Here is a 10,000-nt window from a genome sequence, read left to right on the forward strand (position 1 = left end):
AGAGTACTGACCACTATACGATCACGGCACACCGCTCGCTCACCGATAAGCTCTGCAGCTACCTGGACACTAAGGGACACTGGTTTGTTTGCAAGATTCAGAAGAGGACGGCATTTCCGTTAGGGGGCAATGAGCAAAATAAGCAAGTGGACACCAACCGATGTAGTCGGCAGGGTTCGAACCTGCGCGGGGAGACCCCAATGGATTTCGAGTCCATCGCCTTAACCTCTCGGCCACGACTACACCTGGCCTTGACTCATCTGCTCTGTTGGCCGGATGTGGGCAACACTAGATACAGCAGAGGTTGGGGTGAGAAATCCAGCCATGGCCTGAGGTGACGAAAACTCAGCCCAGCATGGCTTCCGTTAAAGGTACGCGGCTACTGTGACCGGGATTTCCAAACTGGGATTTCTCTGGCCACAACACAGAGTACGGATCACTGTACGGTCGCGGCAAACCACTGTCGCTCACCCACAGCTGCTGGTATCTAAGTGACAGGGCTCTGTTTGTGAGAGCAGAGGAGGATTTGCAATACGTATAGGAGGCTTGAAAGAAAAGAGAACAACAACATAAGTGGACGTGCAAAACAACGTAGTCGGCAGGATTCGAACCTGCACGGGGAAACCCCAATGGATTTCTAGCCCATCGCCTTAACCACGCGGCCACGACTACAGATGTCTGCTTTCTCTCTCCTGCTGAGGTGGCAACCAAGCACAGGGTCAACAGGGGTAGAGGAAGCTGCACTAGCTCTTGTGCAACTTTTCCGTACAATCTCTGGGAAGCAGGGACAGCATAGCTCTCTAACACACTCAGCTAACTTCATGGGCACTCTTTCCACACAAGCTGATGATCTGAATTCAGAGCAAAAGCCACAGTTCCTCTCAAAGAGAGAAAAAGCAAAAGCAGCTGGCTGTTCCGTAGTCGGCAGGGTGTCGAACCTGCGCGGGGAGACCCCAATGGATTTCAAGTCCATCGCCTTAACCACTCGGCCACGACTACGCATGGTGGCAGTTTGTTGACTTTTTTCTGCTGAATTTGGGCAACATTGAACGCAGCACAGTTGGGGCATAAATGGCCTGAGGTTGTAAAAAGCAGCACATGCATTGCTCGTAGTTAACAGGAACACGCTGCCGTGACCCAGATTCGAATCTGGGTCGCTGCGGCCACAACACAGATTACTGACCACTATACGATCACGGCACACCGCTCGCTCACCGATAAGCTCTGCAGCCTACCTGGACACTAAGGGACACTGGTTTGTTTGCGAGATTTAGAGGAGGACGGCATTTCCGTTAGGGGGCAATGAGCAAATAAGCAAGTGGACTTTGTGGAAATACCAACCGACGTAGTCTGCAGGGTTTGAACCTGCGCGGGGAGACCCCAATGGATTGCGAGTCTATCGCCTTAACCTCTCGCCACGACCACACCAGGCCCTTGACTCTTCTGCTCTGTTGGCCGGATGTGGGGCAACACTAGATACAGCAGAGGTTGGGGTGAGAAATACAGCCATGGCCTGAGGTGACGAAAACTCAGCCCAGAATGGCTTTCCGTTAACAGGTACGCGCTGCTGTGAACGGGATTCAAACTGGGATTTCTCTGGCCACAACACAGAGTACGGATCACTGTACGGTCGCGGCAAACCACTGTCGCTCACCCACAGCTGCCTGGTCTCTAAGTGACAGGGGCTTGTTTGTGAGATGCAGAGGAGGATTGCAATTACGTATAGGAGGCTTGAAAGAAAAGAGAACAACAACATAAGTGGACGTGCAAAACAAAGTAGTCAGCAGGATTCGAACCTGCGCGGGGAAACCCCAATAGATGTCTAGTCCATCCTAGATTAAAAGTCTGATGCTCTACTGACTGAGCTATCCGGGCACCTGTCTGCAGAAGCACCTGTTTGCGGAGTTGGCCCTCTGAAAGCCCCTTGCCATAGCTTAGCGGAACCTTTTAGGTTCATCTCAAGAAGGTTTTCACAGCTACTGTGTTTCATCCACCAAACATTGCTCCCAAATTGAAGTGAGACCTTCAAAGACAACCCAGATGGGACTTGAACCAACAATCCCAAGCCCCGGAGGTTGATGCCTTATCCATTAGGGCACTGGGCCATTTTGCCCAGTACCGCCGCTCCCTATACGCAGAGCACGCAGGCTGCGTAGGGCCTCACCTCCGAAGGGGGGCACCATCTCCGGTGCTCAAAAAAAAAAAAATCTCTTCCTTGTATATTAATATTAACAAAAGAATTAATATACATAAAAAATAATAAATATATGTTTTTAAATGCATTTTATGATGAACGCAAAAAAACGTGACACGTGTCAAGACATTTTTTGCATTCACGCGCGCGTACGCGCATTCACGCGGCCCGGTCCACCTGGTGTTCGCGCCTTTGCGGCTGCTAGCAGATAGATTAATGCAATACAATGCTCGGGAAAAAGACAACAACAGTCTGGGGCTGAGAAGAGAAAAAGAAAAAAAGCACAAGATGAATCCCGTGCATCCCTTTTAGGTATGTTCATTTGTCTGTGAATCTTAAAATCATATTTTATTTGAAGTAACATTACATTAGCGAGGCGAATTAATTAACCTTAAACATCGCCACAACTCCAACCAATCTGCCTGATTCGCAGTGTAAACTCAGAAGCCAGTTCACAACTTTAAATAAAAAGAGAAAAAAAGATGTTTGAGTGGGTTATGGAGACTATAATTCTTTTTAACTAAGGCATTGGGAATTATAAAGCACTAAACAGACCATCTGAAACTAAGCTGTAGGTTGTGTGATTCCTTCAAAAGGATAAAATTAATTCTATATTATTTATCCATTATTCATTCATTCATTACAACCTTTTTTCATAGAATTGCGTGAGAAAAACTAAAAATTCCGAGTTCTAAAACTCAAATTCTGAGATATAAATTCACAATTCCGAGTCATAAAGTCAGAATTTAGATTCTGTCATGCAATTCTGATATATAATGTTGCAATTGTTTAATATAAAAAGTCAGAATTCTGAGAGTTTTTTCCTGTTAAGAATCCACAGTGTGCATCATGTATCATAGCAACCACTGTGTTGCGTCATCTATGATACCATAGACATATTTCTACAGTAGGTGAGAGTTCAAAGTGACTATTACCGCCGGGCCTTATACCGCCGCCGTTTGAAATAACTGCTGCTCTGTTTTTAGTGTAGGACCGCAGTTTGTGAAAAAGCCGCCAGGGGGCGCAAAGGGACGGGATGCGAACGGAAAGAAATAGCCTTTACAGCAGCTTTAAATATGCTACTGTCCTTGTAAATGATATTAAACAATAGGTCAAAGCATTATAAGTCCTTCATTAATCATTTAAAATTTGTTAACACACTTTATTGTAAACTTTTTTAAGTGCAAAGAGGACTCTTTTTGGAATTGAAAAAATAAAAGACAACTAACATGACACACACATTCAGTACAAATAAGTAGTCTTAAATAAATAAATAAATAAAGCAGTCTTTTAGCCTGCTTTTAGTGTTTGCCGTTTTGATAGGACTAAGACAAGACTTTTTCATTTATGTTTTTATTTATGTTTTTATTTACATTTTCGTTGTTGATTATATTTTACTATCTTATTTTATGTCTGAATTATTGTACATAATAATAAACGAATAATGAAAATAAATTAATAATGAAAATATGCCTAAATAAATAATTTATTTAAAGATATTGCGGCGAAACACTGAGAAACCGTCAGGGGCATGGTCTAAAGAGCTTAAGTTGAATGCTGCTTCATCAAAAGCAAAAAAAAATAAATTGACCTACCTTAAGCAGATCACTAAAAGTATAATAAAAATAATTTTTTGCTCTCTCTCTCTCTCTCTCTCTCTCTCTCTATATATATATATATATATATATAATTATGTATTTATTTAATTATATATAATTATAAATATATTCTTAATAAACTTCCCAGCCACAAATATAAAAAAAAACACAACTTGTATTAAAACTGGGCGAGGATTAGAAAGAATACGATGCTTGTTATATAATTTAAAATGTTATTCCTCTTGTCCCAATTTCTTTATGCACATTTTTTCACTCGCTACTCGCCAGGAACTTCAGCGCTAGAGAGCACCTTCAAAAATCTCAATCTCATGGCTCATTCTTCACGAATATAGAATTAAAATAATGGCACGTTTCATTGTGCATCCCGCGGGTGCAACCAACAAGAGTTGTGCATTTTAGTTTAACTTTTTGAGCGTTTAAAAGCAGTTCGGTGTTAGTTTTTATTTAAATATATCAAGCCGAAACTAAACAGCGCATTCTCTCCGCCTCCTCGTTTCATAAACCTGCGGGACCGGGACGCACTGCTGAAGCAGGCAATAGAGAAACTCCGTCATTCATCATAATCTTAGCTGATGTTTCGGAGTCGAAAGAATATATTAAAGAGAAATGTTCTTTTAACAGTCCCTATATATTTAATCTTTTTCTTTCTTTTTTCCTGTCATTTTCTCTCAGCAAATTATATTTTTTTAAAGCTGCTTGATTCTTTTTAAAACCGAAAGCAGAGCCCGTCAATTGGTGTTTTTCCATAAGATACGTTTATCCTACGATAATTTATCCTCTGATCCTTTTGCATGAAGGTTTTAATAAAAAAAAAAACAGGTCACTTAATTACTTTCGATGTGCTAAAATATTTGTTAAACGAATGTTATTTAAAAAAAGCATATGCACATATTACAATTGTAAAATAGTCTAAAATGCATGGTCTAATCAGAAATAAAGGAAATTAGTTATATTTAATGCATAAAATAGGCTAGCCTCTTTATAAATTGAGTTTAATTGATTTGAAACTTTTAATTGCATTTTAACGTCCCGTATTAATAATAAAAGTTGCATCAGATTGACGAAAAAACGAATATTAATACCTGCAAACAGGGCCACGGTTACTTTTTTTTCACTGACTGGCATGACTGGCAAACGCGTCAAAAAAAACTGCTGAATCTCTGCGAATATTTGGTTAACTTATAAAACAAATGTCTGGTTTAGTGATGTTAGTAATGCATAGAAAAATGCAAAGCAGAATTCTCCTGAGCTCATTAAACCACTGATGACAGCGACGGAATCACTGGCCCACCACGTTCTTACGAACATATTTTATTTATTAAAGGTATTATTTCATTGACGTTCAATATTCGAAACTGAATATTTCACTTTTATTTTATTTATATTACGATTGTATTTAACAGACAGTTTGTGTTTTGGCCACGGCATATAGCGGACCCTGAAGCACATCGCTTCACTTCAGTTTATTAGTTATTCTTGTTTATTTTGTAAATAACTGACCGACAAAAACTAAAGTACAAATTGTACAAAACAAAATTCGTTCAAAGAATATTTTTCTTCCGACGAAAATATATATAATTAATATATATTTTTGTGCGTCTCCATCCGCTACACTGTGCAGTGTTTGTTTTGCTCCACGGGAAAAAGGATTTAATTAATGCTCCCATAATTGCTGCTACACAAACCCCTGTGATATATTAGCTACATATTTTTATAAATGTCTTTACACAAAATTACTATATGCTAAAGCCTACTTTAAATAAGTCAAAATATATGCGATTGTTGACTCATCACTGTGGTCACAGCATGCGCATCATCCCTCCTTTTTGCTTCATACAAAAAATCTATCAGGAGGCATGCTTAGTAAGATCACCATCATATTGTTTAAACTATAGTTTTGTCCACTTGCAACACAAAAAAAGCTGTTATGCTGGTTTTACAACGCATGAGCGGCGCGTAACAAGCAGGTCGCCGTCTTTTTTGGCATGCATGTTTACTACCGGGACTCTCAAAGCAGCGCCTGCAAGAGGGGCGCCTGTTCTTTGCACACACGTGGAGATGCGTCAGTTTGCTTATTGATTTAAAAACTTGGTATTATTTATTAATGTGTTATTAATGTGTTTTTGTGTTCTTCGTCTTGTACGTCGCCGTGTTATTGTGCGTCAACATCACGTTTATCTGTCCTTAAGCGCGCATATAGTCGAACATTTCTGCTCGACATCGGTAGAAACAAACTTCACAAGTTAACTCCGCGGACACTGATAAGCTGCAAGATCTCGGCTTGCTCCGGATGCCTACCCATCCTCCGACCCCCACCTCACCACCTCGCCCACAATGGAGGCGCTTCAAGCGGCGCGAGAGGAAGCAGAAGAGGGGTAAGCGTGGGGGTATCCGAACAAGGCTAGCGGCTAACCCCCACAAACCCGCTATCCCCTCCATCATTCTAGCGAATGTACGCTCGCTAGACAACAAACTGGACTACATCCGTCTACTTCGTTCATCACATAGGACTGTAAAGGACTGTTGTGCTTTTGTGTTTACGGAAACTGCACATTAGTGAGCAGCAGACAGCCCACCCCGATGCTTTTCTCATCCTGGCAGGGGACTTTAACCATGCAGACCTAAAGAGTGTGTTTCCAAAAATACAACAACAGACTTTCCAACACGGGGCAATAACACAATGGACTTTGTTTACACCACACAGAGAGGAGCTTACAAAGCCTTCCCCCTCCCCCACCTTGGTGGACCACTTAACTGTCATGCTAATGCCTGCTTACAGACCGATCGTTAAAGTCACCAAACCGGTTTGCAAGGAAATACAAGTGGGGCCAGAAGGTTCTTCAGAGGCTTTACAAGACTGCTTCAATACCACAGACTGAGATATGTTCAAACAGGCTGCCACTTACAACAACACCACTGACCTCCAGGAGTATGCTGAGACTGTTACAGCCTACATAAACAAATGCACTGAGGATGCCAAAAAATCACAGCAGCGTCTCTACTTCCTCCGCAAACTCAAAAGAGCAAGAGCACCAGCCCCAATCATGTACACCTTCTACAGAGGCACTATTGAGAGCATCCTGACCAGCTGCATCACTGTGTGGTTTGGAACCTGCAATGCATCCTGCAGGAAAACACTTCAACGCATAGTGAGAACAGCTGAGAAGATCGTTGGTGTCTCTCTCCCCTCCCTTCAGGACATTTACAGCACACGTCTTACCCGTAAAGCCCTCTGCAAAACAGCAGGTGCCACCCACCCAATGCACAACTTCTTCAGTCTGCTGCCATCAGGGAGGAGACTGCGCAGTCTCCAGGCCAGGACCAACAGACTGAAAGACAGCTTCATCCATCAGGCTGTCAGGAAGCTGAACTCTCTCCCAGCTCTGCTCCCCGCTCCCTCCCCACGCACCTCCTCCCCTCGCACCTCTGGACTCTGACACACATACATACACACACATACACACATACACACACACACACACACACACACACACATTAATTTATATATATTTGGTTGACAATAAATAAATAAAAGAAAGGATTAATGAATGAATCCTACAGTCTGCTTGTGCCTCTATGTTTGTCAGAGTTACTGGAGACATTCAGTAAGACACAGTCAAATATTCAGTCCAAATGCACTGGAGAGACCTGAAACATGTTAATTTTTCCTTATTGGCTATATGACATTTAGATGTTGCATATTATTCTGTGGTCTTAAGGAAAGTATTTCAGCACATAAGAGCAAATATAGCTTATAGCCCATTTCGTTGCGCTCGGCAGCTTTTCACTAATAAAGCTCTTCATGTAAATTTCATTTTTCAATTTTAGCACGTCATATAAAAACATCGCCCTTGCGCCCTCATTTATGATATCCTGCCGCCGGGCCTGCTATAGCGAAACTTTATTGTTTGAGAAGAAACAAAAACGGAAACTGTGCATGAAAACCTGGCTGGGAAGACGGCGATAACATGAATTTTCTGTTCTTCAACAAGAAAAAAAAAAAAAAAAAAAAAAGTATTATGCTAAATATCCGTACAAACGAACATGTTTGTTTTTTAACTTTCGTTGATAAAACAACACAATACAGCCTATAATAATGTAGGCTAGTTAAATAGAAATAACTTTAACTGCTTGAAACAGTAAACGTTACATTTTAGAAACTTCACAAATACTAATCAATAATTTACATTTACATTTACATTTACATTTAGTCATTTAGCAGACGCTTTTATCCAAAGCGACTTACAAATGAGGACAAGGAAGCAATTTACACAACTATAAGAGCAGCAGTGAACAAGCGCTATAGACAAGTTTCAGGCGTGTAAAAGTCTAAGAAGCAAAACATTAGTAGAATTTTTTTTTTTTTTTTTTTTTTTTTTTTTTTAAGAGAGAGAGAGAAAGAGGGCTCAGTTAGTGGTATAGCCAGAGAGGCAATTGCAGATTAGGAGGAAAAGTGGAGACTAAACAGTTGCGTTTTTAGTCGTTTCTTGAAGACAGCAAGTGACTCGGCTGTTCTGATGTAGTTAGGGAGTTCATTCCACCAACTGGGCAGATTGAATGTGAGAGTTCGGGAAAGTGATTTCTTCCCTCTTTGGGATGGAACAACGAGGCGACGTTCATTCACAGAACGCAAGTTTCTGGAGGGCACATATATCTGCAGAAGTGAGAGCAGATACGAAGGAGCACAGCTAGAGGTCACTTTGTAAGCAAACATCAGAGCTTTGAATTTGATGCGGGCAGCAACTGGCAGCCAGTGCAAACGGGTGAGTAGCGGAGTGACATGTGCTCTTTTGGGTTCATCAAAGACCACTCGTGCTGCTGCGTTCTGAAGCAGCTGAAGAGGTTTGATAGAACTAGCTGGTAGCCCGGCTAGCAGAGAGTTGCAATAGTCCAGTTTGGAGAGGACAAGAGCTTGAACAATGAGTTGAGCTGTATGTTCAGATAGGAAGGGTCGGACCTTTCTGATGTTGTAGAGTGCGAATCTGCAAGATCGGGCAGTTCTAGAAATGTGGTCAGAGAAGTTCAGTTGGTCATCAATCGTAACTCCAAGGCTTTTTACCATTTTGGATGCAGTGATGGTTGCTCCATCCATCTGGATTGAAAGTTATGGTGAAGAGTCGGGTTGTCAGAAACTTCAAGCATTTCCGTTTTCATGAGGTTAAGCTGGAGATGATGATCTTTCATCCAGTGTGAAATGTCTGACAGGCAGGCTGAAATGCGAGCTGGAACCGAGGGATCATCAGGGTGGAAAGAGAGGTATAGCTGGGTGTCATCAGCATAGCAGTGGTAGGAAAAAACCATGTTTCTGGATGACTGTTCCTAAAGATGCCGTGTAGATAGAGAAGAGAAGTGGTCCAAGCACAGAGCCCTGAGGTACCCCAGTGTATAGATGCTGTAGGTTGGACACCTCTCCCCTCCACGACACCCTGAATGACCTGTCCGAGAGGTAGGAACTGAACCATTGAATAACAGTGCCTGTGACGCCCAGTGACTCAAGCGTAGATAGCAGGATCTGGTGGTTTACAGTGTCAAAAGCAGCTGATAAATCCAGCAAGATGAGGACAGATGATTTAGAGTCTGCTTTAGCCAGTCTGAGGTCCTCTACGACCGAGAGCAGGGCAGTCTCAGTTGAGTGGCCTTTCTTAAAGCCAGATTGCTTGTTGTCCATGAGGTTGTTTTGAGTAAGAAAGTCTAGGACTTGATTGAACACTACTTTCTCCAAAATCTTGGCCATGAATGGAAACAGGGATACCGGTCGGTAGTTTTCAAGTAGCGTTTGATCCAGGTTGGGTTTCTTTAGCAGAGGGGTTACCCTAGCCTGCTTAAATGAAGTAGGGAATAGACCAGAGTCAAGAGATGTGTTAATTATGTGAGTCAGTGTTGGTATGACTGCAGGAGAAATGGCTTGCAGGAGATGAGAGGGAATGGGATCTAGCGGACAGGTGGTTGCATGGCTTGATAGCATGAGGTTGGACACCTCAGACTCAGAGAGCTGGGAGAAAGAGGTGAGTGTGTGTGGTGTTGTATAATAATAATAATATAAATAGTAACGAAGAACAAAAATATTAGCCTAGGCTTGTAACAACAAAGTCAGATGTTGAAAAACCTGGCTGGGAAGACGGCGATAACATGAATTTTCTGTTCTTCAACGAGAAAAAAAAAAAAAAAAAAAAAAAAAAAAAACGCA

The 10,000-nt window shown here is 41.9% G+C and overlaps 1 protein-coding gene and 2 non-coding genes across 3 annotated transcripts in view; 1 reads left to right on the top strand and 2 right to left on the bottom strand.

Annotated features, from left to right (window-relative positions):
• Nucleotides 1–10,000, top strand: part of LOC130222020 (gastrula zinc finger protein XlCGF57.1-like) — a 752,525-nt gene that overhangs the window by 287,787 nt on the left and 454,738 nt on the right. The gene's annotated exons all lie outside the window — the stretch shown is intronic.
• Nucleotides 162–243, bottom strand: trnas-cga (transfer RNA serine (anticodon CGA)). The gene has a single exon. It is a non-coding gene; the product is annotated as a tRNA-Ser (tRNA).
• Nucleotides 917–999, bottom strand: trnas-uga (transfer RNA serine (anticodon UGA)). Its single transcript has one exon. It is a non-coding gene; the product is annotated as a tRNA-Ser (tRNA).

This window comes from Danio aesculapii, chromosome 4 (genome assembly GCF_903798145.1).
Source record: "Danio aesculapii chromosome 4, fDanAes4.1, whole genome shotgun sequence".
Lineage (NCBI taxonomy): Eukaryota > Metazoa > Chordata > Actinopteri > Cypriniformes > Danionidae > Danio > Danio aesculapii.